Source organism: Bactrocera dorsalis, chromosome 2 (genome assembly GCF_023373825.1).
Source record: "Bactrocera dorsalis isolate Fly_Bdor chromosome 2, ASM2337382v1, whole genome shotgun sequence".
Lineage (NCBI taxonomy): Eukaryota > Metazoa > Arthropoda > Insecta > Diptera > Tephritidae > Bactrocera > Bactrocera dorsalis.
In genome coordinates, this window is record NC_064304.1 from 3,670,530 (window position 1) to 3,683,185 (window position 12,656).

Genomic DNA, 12,656 nt, shown 5'->3' on the forward strand with positions numbered 1-12,656 from the left:
GAAATGCTTTCCATTTTTGAAAATTCTGCAGAATCTACAAATAGCAAGCGCCCGCGTCGCATGCATAAAAATATACTTGGTATGTATGCTGGCCATAAATAAAATAACTTTGCAAGCATAAGTATATATACATATGTACATATGTAAGTAAGTGTGTAAATGCTCGCGAGTGTGACGAAGCATACAAATTGAGCATTTTGGCTTGCGATTAGTGCTACCATTGCAATGACGATGCAAGTCAATTGACCAATAACAAGCAATATGTTTGAGTACATTATTTCTATATTCTGCATGCTGCTGTAGAAATAGATTTTACTCTGAAATAGTAATTTCTAGTTGAAAAATCAAGATACGAGAATAAAATGTAACCACAAATGTATTCGTAACACATTTTTCATTCGATGCATTTTAGTGTAAAAGGTACTCGTGCGTTTGTCAACTCTGTTCGCGGCAATGTCAGGCTAATTTTCTACATACATACATACATACACTCATGCATACGCACAAAACAGTGTGTGAGGAATCGGCCAATTGAATTTTTGTGGCGTATAATTGCTTCTTGATACACTCAAAGTATGTAAATACATACTTGTGTATATTTCGGAAATTATAAAACATAAAATTTATGCAAACTGGAGCAATAGTCATCCAAATCATAAAATAAAGTAAACTGATGTCGATGATAATGCTTTGTTGGATGATTGGGAAAGTCCCAAGCTGAATTGTTCTCGGAAATCGCGCATGTTTACAAGCATTTCATACAATTCAATGTAGACTTAGCCTAAACTGTTAACTCAAGCAGAACGACGTTTTCCTGGTATTGCAGTGAGCAGATAGGAAGTTTTTGAATAAAAAGTGAGTTAAAAGAAATCGTCTATACATACACACTTACATAAATACATTTGCGCAGATGCTTGAACTTGATCTCGTGTCTTGGAACTGGCGAGCATTTACAGCGAATTGTAGCAAGTCCAACGTCTAGAAAGTGTCTGTCAATGCGAATTTCGCAGCAAGACTGGTTTTAACTCAGATAACTCTTGTGCTCGCACAGACGGTAACAACAAGTTCCATTAGGGAATCCCACAAGAGAATGTGTGACAGTTTAAATTGCAGTTTTCATTTTGTGTGCGAATTCTTGGGTGATTAATGCATGTTTTCGTTTTAACGGCAATAAATTTTCATATGTAATGCACAGATGTTTGTATGCTTAATATGTGCAAGTTTAATGTTGCGGCTCGTCATCAGTAAAAACAGGGCCTTTGCACAAAAGAATAAGCATTAAATGCAAATAAAAAAATGTAAGAAATCTGAAATCGGACGATGGCTAGAACAAACTTGTTTTTAATCAGGATTCTTTAAATACATACATACATAAATAGCACTCATGCAGTTTTCTTACGAATCACAAATGAAAGGAGTGCTATTAATTTATTTTTGTTTTTGCGGATTTAGTAAATTTATGACATTTAGCGAGTTTCAATGACAGCTCACACAAAATACGCAAAGTCACATCCATGTGCTTGCGAATGCTTCCAATAAGTGAATCCTTTATACAATTGAATTTTGGGCTCGAAACCGACAAAAAAGTATTGCTGGATTTGCTTTTCATTTTATGACCTCCCGGTTTTGCAGCTCTTTCTTACGGACGATAAAATACAATTTTATACAGGGTTTGTCCGGAAAGTATAAATCCGATTTTCTTCCGCCGCGACTGAACTTCGGAATGTGCGCGCACCGACTGGATACGGTATAGGGCGTTCCCAGCTAACGAACTAGCGGCTGGTCAGTTGTCTACGAGCACCTGGAGAGTCAGAACAAACATTTTGGCGCGACATGTTTCTGTGAGTAGTGCAAGCCGAAAATGCAGCGTTCGTCAAAGCAGAGTACGCGATTAAATTTTTGGTGAAACTCAGCTGACAGAGGCGTTTGATATGATAAGCAGGCTTACCCAGATGTTGCTTTAGTAAGACGTGGTGGGTTTCGGTGGCACTAGGTCTTTTTGGAGGGAGAGGTCGCTGATAAATAAACAAACCCAAAGTGAAAACGATGCTCATTGTCAAAGGCATCAACCACGATGAATTTGTTTCTCCTGGATAAACCGTCAACGCCAAGTTTTATGTGGAAGTCCTCAAGAGACTTAAACGTAGGGGCAATCGGGTCCGAAAAGTCATCACAGCCGATTGGAAATTGCTCCACGAAAACGCCCCGGTTCACACTGCCTTTCTTGTAAACAGCTACCTAACCAAGGCCGGCATCCCAACGCTTCCGCAGCCGCCTATCAACCCAGTTGTGGCCACCGGACTTTTTTGTTTCCTTGCTTGAAAAGGCCGATAAAAGGCAAGCATTTTGAGACGACAGAAGGGATCCAAGTAGCATGCTCCTCGGCTCTCAAGGCTATTCCGGAGAATGCCTTCCGTGACGCCTTCAATGCTTGGAAATCGCGCTGGCAGCGCTGCATCGACATAAAAGGAGCTTTTGAAAGCTTTTAAGGAATTGTAACGATTGGTTCAATAATTTTTTTTAATCGATACAGTCTTATTACTTTCCGGACAAACCCTGTATTGTGAATAACAACTTGAAAGTCCTACTCGTATTTTCGCTTCTTATTTTTACATGCGAAATGTTCATATTGGGGAGGGATCTTCCTCACTGTTTTTAAAATTACCCGCACTTTATTCAGGTGTAATATACACACGCAGATACAAATGTAAATGAATGGGATTGAAAAACTGATAAGAGAAATGATTTTCGTGTTAAGTATAGCCCGCAGCACTGTAAGGTACCAATTTCCCATCCAACAGTCAGAGATGATTTCAGTTAGATACTATATGTATGTACATGCACATACATATGTATATACATATGTATGTATGTATGTATGTGAAATTACTATGGATATATATACACATACATATATCTGAACACGTACTTATTTGACAAATCGATAAAGCGATCTTACTTTGTAACGACAAATTCTATATAGCAGTAAGCTAAAACATATGTAAGATACTTATGTATGTATGTACAAATGCATATGTAAGTACATGCATGTCACTTTCCCACTACACTTTGCTGTTATTTTAGTCAATGCGTATGCAAATGTGAAGTCAAAATATCATATATATATGTATGTTTATACAAATATACTATTGTAAATGCTTTCATTGTCGTTGTTGTGCCTTTTAATGTTCATCGATGAGAATTTACAGTTAAGGTTGAGGTCAGACCACAACATCCGTCGCATTATTTGTTAAGCGTTCGCATTGAAATGTAAAAATGGTCATAAATGCAACTGTGCGAAAGGTGTATGAACACGCTCAACTGCTTCACATCTTTTGTACTCACGCATCTGTATTTACATGTGTTCATGTGGACCCATGGAACCGAAATTTTGAACGAGCTAAAGAGAATTCAAAATAGTTTTAAGGCATACATACATATACATATGTACATACATACATACATATGTATGTTTTTTTCTACACTAAAAATTTTGTAAAAATAATATTGCTCAAGGAATATAGGTTTGCAAAAATAAATCGTTATAAATACATACGGGTATGTACTATACATGTATGCATATGCATGTATGTATGTATGTTTGTTTGTAAAATTCACACCCTCAGTTTTTTTGCTTATGAAAACGAAAGTCTTTACAACAATAATAATAACAAGCTTGGCTAAAAGCTAACACGAAAATAATTACCAAAAAAATTTGTTCACTTGACAACAACAACCCAACACAATTGAGAAGCCAGCCAGTGAATCTTTTAGTCCAGCAAACATAATATTGCGTTTCTTTGCACTATTATAGGCCACCTACACGCCCCGCACGCTGGACACACTTACATACATACATACATACATACATATGTGTGTATGTTAATATGCATGCATATTATTTGGTATGTGTACATCCGCACATCCGCATCCGTACAAACTGCCAGCGAGCAGACCAGTCACTAATGGATTTATAATATGCTAACAACAAATACACATATGATATGAATTTAATATAAGTATGTATGCATATTCTTAGGTTCATTAGGGTGGCTCAAATGGGTCAATAAAACAATATTAAATTAGTATTTGGACAATTGGTCAGAAAATTTTCTCAGCGGCTTTTTATACTGCTCTAATGTCAAATCTGATCTGACTCCATTCATTTACTGTTTTATCTAAAAAAAAACATTTCAAAAATGACGTACTACCAAATATTTTGGAAAAGTTTGGTAAGCAAAGTTGAACCACCCTTATTTACATATCTACAACCATTATTTCGTTGCTCTTACTTTCCCTTAATATCTGCATACGCACATGTATTTGTATTTAAGATTTTCTACTTGGTTTATTCTTTGGCATTTATCGTTTGGGCCTCCCGTTAGCACTTTGTTCATACATATCTTGCAAATTTGTCGGAACAATTTTCGCCAAGGCAACGTTGTTGTTGTTTATGGTAGAATAGATCTACATATGTACATACATACATATGTACTTTTGTATTTACATATTGGTTTATGTGCCTGTGTGCTTATCAGGCATTTATTTAAAGTACATGGTTTGTATGGGAAAATGATAAAAAAAAAATCTCAGAATGTGATAATCGGGCGAAAATTATTTCGTAAGAGTCTGTGGGCCCAATTATTGGTGTTAATTGGCCAGAAATTATATAATATACTAAAAATTCCATAACAATAATAATAATGAATTATTCAATGTTATTCATATTCACGAATAATGAAGTAAGTAGCACTTTTTTGGACTAAGGTGTTTTATTTTAACATCTGCACTGTGATCTGACCCTGTATTCCTGTTTTCCGTTGGGCGGTTTCAATTTTATACAATATTCATCTGTCAAAGATATTAAGCATTCGGTTTCGCCTCGGAAGTTTGTTTGCTGATCAGCATAACGGAAGACGAAAAAACGAGTTTGCGATTTGATATACTCGTAAGGTAAGTATTCATTCGCCGTTTGCTGACAAGAGAAATAGTATTTAGAAGAGTACTTGATGTTTTGAAGAAATTAGTGTATTGCTTAAAAATGTAAAAGTTAAGTAAGTAAGTTGTTTTAAGTTTCCAAACAAAATATTATTGATCTTTTAGTCTGGTATTGGAGATTTACGATGTTAAAACTATATTTACGCAGTCGAATATTTCGAAAGGTCTCGAATATGTATAAATAGCATTCATTACCTGGAGAATATTTCGCCATTTGAACAATTACATATACGATTTGTGACGTACCTACAGAGAAATGTTAATACATTTGCAATTTTTGAAGTATACTGGATTTGTTTACATTACAATACATGCACAGTTCCAGAAATACAGATTTTGGCTTTTGTGTAATTTTTATTTTATTTTTAACTTAGAGGCCAAAGGCAATCGCAAAAGTGGCCCAATACAATAAATATTTATACAAAAGTCCTATTTTATTTTATGGCTGTTTATTTCATTTTACATGTGTATATGTATGTATGTATGTATACTCTAGTGACAGAAATACATAAATTTGTATACAAATGTTGTAAGTACGTGTGTACTTATTTTGGGAAGAGTTCTTGCAAGTAAGCACTTTTTGGGAACGTAAAATCGTAACACGGAAGAGTAAAAGAGTAAATAAGCTGGCATCGAAAGCGCTGAAATGGGGCGGAGCACTGCGCTTACGAAGTCACATACAATTTTTGGAATGGCAAACACGAGTAAAAAGCACTCAAGCTAGCATATATGGATAGGACTTTGGATATCAAAATGCATGCAAACAATGCTTTCCGTGAACTATGAATTCACAAACATACTCACATACACACATACACGCATTTCGATGCATTTAACCATTAAGCACACGCATATGCAAATGCATAGCAGCATAAGTGCATATCTTAAGCATTAAGCAAAAGAACACTCACTTGCTTAGCTCAAGTGATGCCGCACAAGTACGAATAAAAACGAAAGTGTTGAGCGTGCCTGTGTGTGCGCCCGCTTGTGTGAGTGGATGGGTGCTTCAAGCGATAAGTGCGTTGTACCACAAACATTGGAAAAAGTGGAAAAAAATATGAGAAAAGCAAAAGCAAAAGCAAAACTGAAGGCCTATCCAATGCTCGCCATCTTCGGCAAACATGGCATCACGTCATAAAAGATATAAAATTTTATCTCATTTAAAGGCGCGCTAATCTTTTTATGTTTAGATTAAATCTGTGAACGCATTTAGGCACGTCTGCCCAACATCCATGCAGACCTAAACAACAAAAAACAAAAAGCGAATTGAAAATTTATGCCGAATTTTATGAGTCACAATTTTATGCCGAAAGAGCCATGATTTTCTCTATTTTTTGGGAAAATAAATAAAAGTTCAATTTTTTCCATTGATTTTTTAACTAGCTGGACATAATATGTATGAATGTATGTATGTATGTGTATACAAGTATATAGAATTCGCATTAGTGTAACGCTCATTTATTTGTGAAAAGCAAACAACAAAAACAAACAATTTTATTAGCACAACGCCTCGATGGTATTTCCTAAGAGGGTGCAAAATTCCAATAGTAATGTGGCAAATCAAATATTTTTCTTTAAAATTTCAGTTAACCGTTTAAAAAACGTGACTTTATACGAAAATATGACTAAGTCATAAAACAGCCAGAAAACTATACCGCTGCATATTTCTGTGTATTTTTTTTTAAATTCATTTTAATATTTGTAAATTGTCCGCAAATACTTTTTTCTTCTTTTTTATTGGCGTATACACCGCTTACGCGATTATAGCCGAGTTAACAACAGCGCGCCAGTCGTTTCTTCTTTTTGCAACGTGGAGCCAATTGGAAATTCCAAGCGATGACAGATCCTTCACCACCTGGTCTTTCCAACGGAGTGGAGGTCTTCCTCTTCCTCTGCTTCCCCTGGTGGATATTGCGTCGAATATTTTCAGAGTTAGAGTGTTTTCGGACTATAAATCTTTCGCAGAACCTTTCTCTCGAAAACTGGCAACGTCGACACATCAGATGTTGTCATCGTCCATGGCTCTGCACCATATAGCATGACGGGAATAATGAGTGACTTATAGAGTTTGGTTTATGTTCGTCGTAGAGTTATTCTGTAATAACTTTTATAATTAAAACAAAAGTTGGAAAAAATAAGGTTGTTATAATATCGAACTTCTTAGAATTGGGAAATAGTCTAAGGGTCTAAAAATTTTTACCTGTGGAAATTTGGTTAAGCACGTTTTGCTTAGTTTAGCACGAAGTCTAAGGGACTACAAATGAATCACTCTAGCAAACTATCGTAGTCTATATCATTAATTAGAAATACCTGACATAGTAAGTGGAGTAGGGGCGTTAATTTTCTTAAAAATAGTCTACAGCACTTCAAAAACGTTAGATAGACAACTTTTTTACATATGTATGTATTGATATATACATTTGTTCAATGTACATACATATGTAAATATATATGTAAATGGTTCGCAAGGTGAAATTTGTATTTAAAGCACTTTTTCATATCACTCAGCAAATCTTAATTTTAATATTTGTATTTTCGCGAAATTTCCACTGAACTTTTCTTTCGAAAGTAAACATTTAAACGCGTGTAATTTATTTCAGCAGCTTGCACTGCGCACCTGCCACATATACCTGTGATCTATATGTCTACAAACACACACACACACACACACAAGCACATCAATGTTTCGCATGGAAGTGTGTTTGTGTTGGCCTTTTGCGTTAAAACATTCTTAGATCATTTTCCGCAAATTGCTCAGAAAACAAAAATAAATAGTTGTGTTGTTGCCTTCCTCTTGGAAATCAAATTAATTGCCTACATTTAGGTAAACACTTTTCAAATTATAATTCAAAGTGCGCTATTAAGTGTGAATGAAATTAGATTTCGACAAAATTGCACACACGATTTCTACAAGTAAACATGTTTGTGCGTTTGTGTGTACGTACATATATGTATTGATGGAACTTTGTTTGTTTGCGTTTTTCGCTCGCTGCAGACAAATAGATCAGCTGGAAAAAAGCAAGCTGGGAGCTCACCTTCAATCTTGTGATAGACATACATAAATATATGTTTAAAAATGTATGTATGTATGCATGCAAAGAAATAAATAAACATATGAATGCGTCGGAAGATACCCAGTTGGAAGTCTGATCGCAAACCGCAATTGGAAGAACAAGACGCACCCTAGCTTCATTAAGAGAAACAAGCTGCTGATCTTCAAAAAGAAATTTCGGAGAATAGAGATAAGCCGCTTACTTCTTCCAAATAATTATCTTTACAGCTTGATCCATTACTGCCCAATAGATAGAGTACAACCCTGTTGAAAGATTACTTGAAAACGTAAGGAAAAAAGTCAACAGGCAATCAAATCAGGTGTCAATCTATTGAAAGTTTCCTACTATAGGTATCAACTTCCGACAGGGGGCTTGCGGCAACAACAGCAATTGGATTAAACAACATTACCGGCGCGCTCGGTCGCACAGCGGGTGTCTGTCGTGTTGTTGGGCCAGCGTTGGCGGGAACTCTCTTGTGGTTAGAGGTGAGTGCGTCGGCTGCCAATAATGACGGCATTATCATACGGTACATATTGCCAATATCTTGAACACACGCTACGCCAAAATGAGTTTTCCTCTCACTTCGTGGTCTCGATTTTTGTATTTTAAGCAAACTTGTTGTTGCAAATTATTCAACAATTTCCAATTTCTGTTTGTTTACATGTGTTTCAAATTTTCTTTGCTTCGCCAAAAATGTGAAAATAATCATACACTGACGTGCTGTATGTGTGTGTGTGTGCGTTTGGATCGGTAGAAAGCGGTACCCCGGTGTTTCGAAATTGTAATTCGCGAAGAAATTTTATGTTTCTATAAATTGTTAACGCACACATACAAACACACGCATATCAAATAGTTCACTTGTGGTTTGTCTATTTTTATTAGCTTCAAGTGAGCGAAAAATTTAATGCATTTCCATTGCAGCAGCCAGCAAATGGACAAATGTCAAGGACTTTTCAGCGATTCCAGTGTAGCCATGGCCTCGAAATTTGGTGCTTGTTCAGCGGATGTAGTTTGCTTATTTGTGCCATTTCGGGGTTTCCACCTATTTCGAAAGTGTAATATTCCGTGTGCGCAAGTAACTAAACGACTGCATATTTGCCATAAATATTGGCGCGGAACAAATGTATGATTATATGGCAGTTTGCATTGGTATTTCATTAATATTTTTGCACACATGAATTTGGATTATTTTTAACAGCTGAAATCACTCTTTCGATATTTCGAATTGATTGCTGCCATTTGGCTTATAAAAAACATATGTACATAAGTATGTACCTATAATTTATGAATATCATAGATATTTGAATAAAATTATTAATTTTAATATTTATGTATGTATACTCTTGCAACCTGTTGCTGTAGAGTATAATAGTTTTAATCACCTAACGGTTGAACGTATCACCTTAAACTAAGCGAGATAAATATAGGGTTATAAGAACTCCTACCGACAGTGTGAAAATGGATGAAATGGGTACATAACCTCACTCACTCCCCATATAACGGGTCCACTTTTTGGTGAAATCACATATCTCGAGAGCCGGCCGATCGATTTCCACCAAATTTAGTACGTAGCAAATCAGACTACAACAACGCCTACTTCCCATATAACACAGTGTTAAATAAGTGCACTAATAATTCCTTTGAGGTATGCCACCTAATGACCAAATATTGTACAAAGGGATATTGAATCGAGTCAATACATCCCTGAGCCCTGATATACTTAATATAAAGATTTTCGAACTTCCAGGTGACTTTATACTGGATATTTGGGCCAATATTTGTGTTATCTTAACGAAAATTACAGCACTTGTTTTATTCTTAACGCCATATTTTTGTGCCTAAAGTAAATACATTAGGGCGAAAACTTGATAACTAATATCAGGAATTTCGAACATCCAGCTGACCTTTATCCATATGATTGGTAATTGTATGTGAGGTACCTTAATGAAAACCAGGGAAAATTTTGTAGTATGTGACATAATATTCGTTAATAGATAAAATCGGGTCGATACAACTCCCATATACATACTACGTATAATAATTTTCGTTTTTCTAACAAATGAAATTGCTTGGATTCTGATCCTCTGGTTGATTCCTCCAAGTTGCAAGAGTATAAAATGTTCGGTTGCACCTGATTTTAGCCTTTTCATACTTGTTTTATTTATTTTCGCTTATCCTCTAGAGTATAGACGAACACGTTGTTTAAAAATATGAAATTTTCAACCGATATCGGACCACTACATCATAAAGGTGGCATAAAAACTGACGATCAAAATCAAGGCAAAGATATTTCTATACCCTTTTATGCAATACATAATGTACCTTTGAAGAATATTATAGCTTCGGGGCAGGCGAAGTTGACTTGTTTTTTTGTTTATAATAATTCGTGAAACTTTTGAAATCAATGCAGGAAATATTTGGTTAAAAAATATTATTTTTCTTTAAATTATTCAACCCAAAAATTTTTAAAAATAAATAAAAAATAGTATTAAATAATTATTTAAAAAAAAAAAACAAATACTTTTAGGTCATAATTTTGTGCGTACATACATGGTAAGTGCGTTAAGTTGTAAGTTTCGTTAAGCTAGCGGTTTTTTATTTACCTGTAATAAAAAGAAAAACGAAACATTAATATTATTGATCTTTGTTTTTTTATATTAATATTTAGAAAAAATAGTAATAGTTATATTATATAGTATGAGTATTTTTTTCGTAGGTTGTGAACATCAACTTCAGTAACGCTTATGAATTATGCTAATTCTACAATTATTTGATGTAATACTGCCGATTTTTACATACATATGTACGTACATATCAATATATTTATAGAAGTACAATATAATTTTGATCAAAATTAATAAAGACACCGTTTTCCTGTAAAATTCGGGGTAGCATGTAAGCTGAACATAGCGCGTATAAAAACGAAAACTTTCAACTGGCAAATTTTCAATTAAAACAAACTTTTTGAAGCTCCAAACCCGCTTTGACTAATAGAACGTTTAGCAAACTTTTTTAATTTGGAGATCATCAAACGAGCCTTTTATCTTTGCAACTACTTGCCTCAAACGTTCGGAAGCTTACTTATGCGCAGCTGTACATATGTAGCCATGTAATCACTTATTACATAACACAAAACACAGTAGAATTGTACATACATATGTTTGTATGTACGCATTTGTTTTGGAAATTAATTATTTTAAAATTGTGCTCTTTGCTGTTTACTGCCAGCATAAAATTGCAATGTTGCACAATCAATTCGCTTTGAATTTAATCAGTTTAACTCAATTTAATTAAAGTGAACAATCAAGTTTGGCAAAAACTCGCATTAAAATTTTACGCGCCAAGCATACAAAGTCAGTCTTACCACACACACATACACACACGCACTTGTAACACAAAATTCATAAAATTTTAAATATGCACACACATGCATACGCACATACATCCATGAGTATGCGATTTTGTGCATTTCGAAGTGTATAAAAGTAAAAGTTGTCGAAAAACTAAAATGAAGCGAAGAGCGGCTTAGTGCGTTCGCTTGGCAAAAGTGAGAAATTAAGTACATGGCTTAGTATGAGTACACATGTACATATATACATACATACATATATGTAAGTGGCATGTGCGAGTGGCAAGTTGGCAATTAGTGGGTACCATCCACAATAAAACCTACGAAAGCAAAAACTTTCTAAAATGATTGCTAATTAATTTGTATTCAAAAGCGCGGCGCTCAAAGACTTGCGTCGTTCCAGTGGGCACGTCGTCTTCCGGCATACCTTACAATTTCACGCTCAGCCATCGCTGGCAATGTTCGCTACTGTTTGGACAAGCTCACTGACTTGAGCGCTTAAGTCAATTGAGTGTGTTCGCTTACATTAATGGATAATGAAAATGCGTTAGGCTTCTTTTTGTTTTCTGGGAAGCACAAGGAGTGTCATTTGGTGTCAATTAAATATTTCATACGAAGTAGTAAATACTACTTATACATATACGTATGTAGAGGCATTTCATGCGCTTCTGAGTAAAGAATGAATTCAGTAAAGCCATAAATTTCAAATATTCTCGCGAAAAAATTATAGAATAAAAATTGATGTTGTTCTTTGGAGCAATAAAACCGCCATTTATTGCCCAAAAATGTACAGAAACGGGTTTCAAATCTTCTTTCAAAAATATCGTACCCGAAAGTGGATTTTTTTTTTAACTGAATTCCGGCATTTAGCAAAAGAAGGAAATATCCATTCCGCATTTAATTGTTTTAAGTCAATATTTGGACAACTGATATTTTTCAGGCGCTTTGAAACTGACTTAAGTAATAATAGTAAATAGCTGAAATATCTCTAGGGGGAGTGTGGAATTTATAGTTCAGATTTCGCTGTGGACAAGAATTTTTTAGCAGAACCGAGCAGAAAGGTCAGAATCAATTAAGGGGTTACATGGGTTTACCGGTTACAAAAATTCTTATTTTTTATTGTCTTATTAAATTCTACAACAGTTCTAGAATATTGTGCTTGATCCGAGTAATAGTTTCGGAGGTACAGCCTTGAGAACTTCTACGCTAGCCAGGCTAAGTACTCGAAACTGAGTTTTTGAAGTCGGTTGGCTAGA

The 12,656-nt window shown here is 35.1% G+C and overlaps 1 protein-coding gene across 2 annotated transcripts in view; it reads right to left on the reverse strand.

Moving 5' to 3' along the window:
- The window catches only part of LOC105226753 (3-hydroxy-3-methylglutaryl-coenzyme A reductase), a 50,865-nt gene that overhangs the window by 16,242 nt on the left and 21,967 nt on the right, over window positions 1-12,656 (reverse strand). The window contains exon 1 of one of the 2 annotated variants that reach the window (XM_049449636.1): window positions 893-1,138. The exons of the other annotated variant lie outside the window; for it this stretch is intronic. The gene's annotated coding sequence lies outside the window, so the exon portion shown is untranslated. Of the gene's footprint in view, window positions 1-892; window positions 1,139-12,656 lie in introns of those variants that run through there. 2 annotated transcript variants of the gene reach the window in all.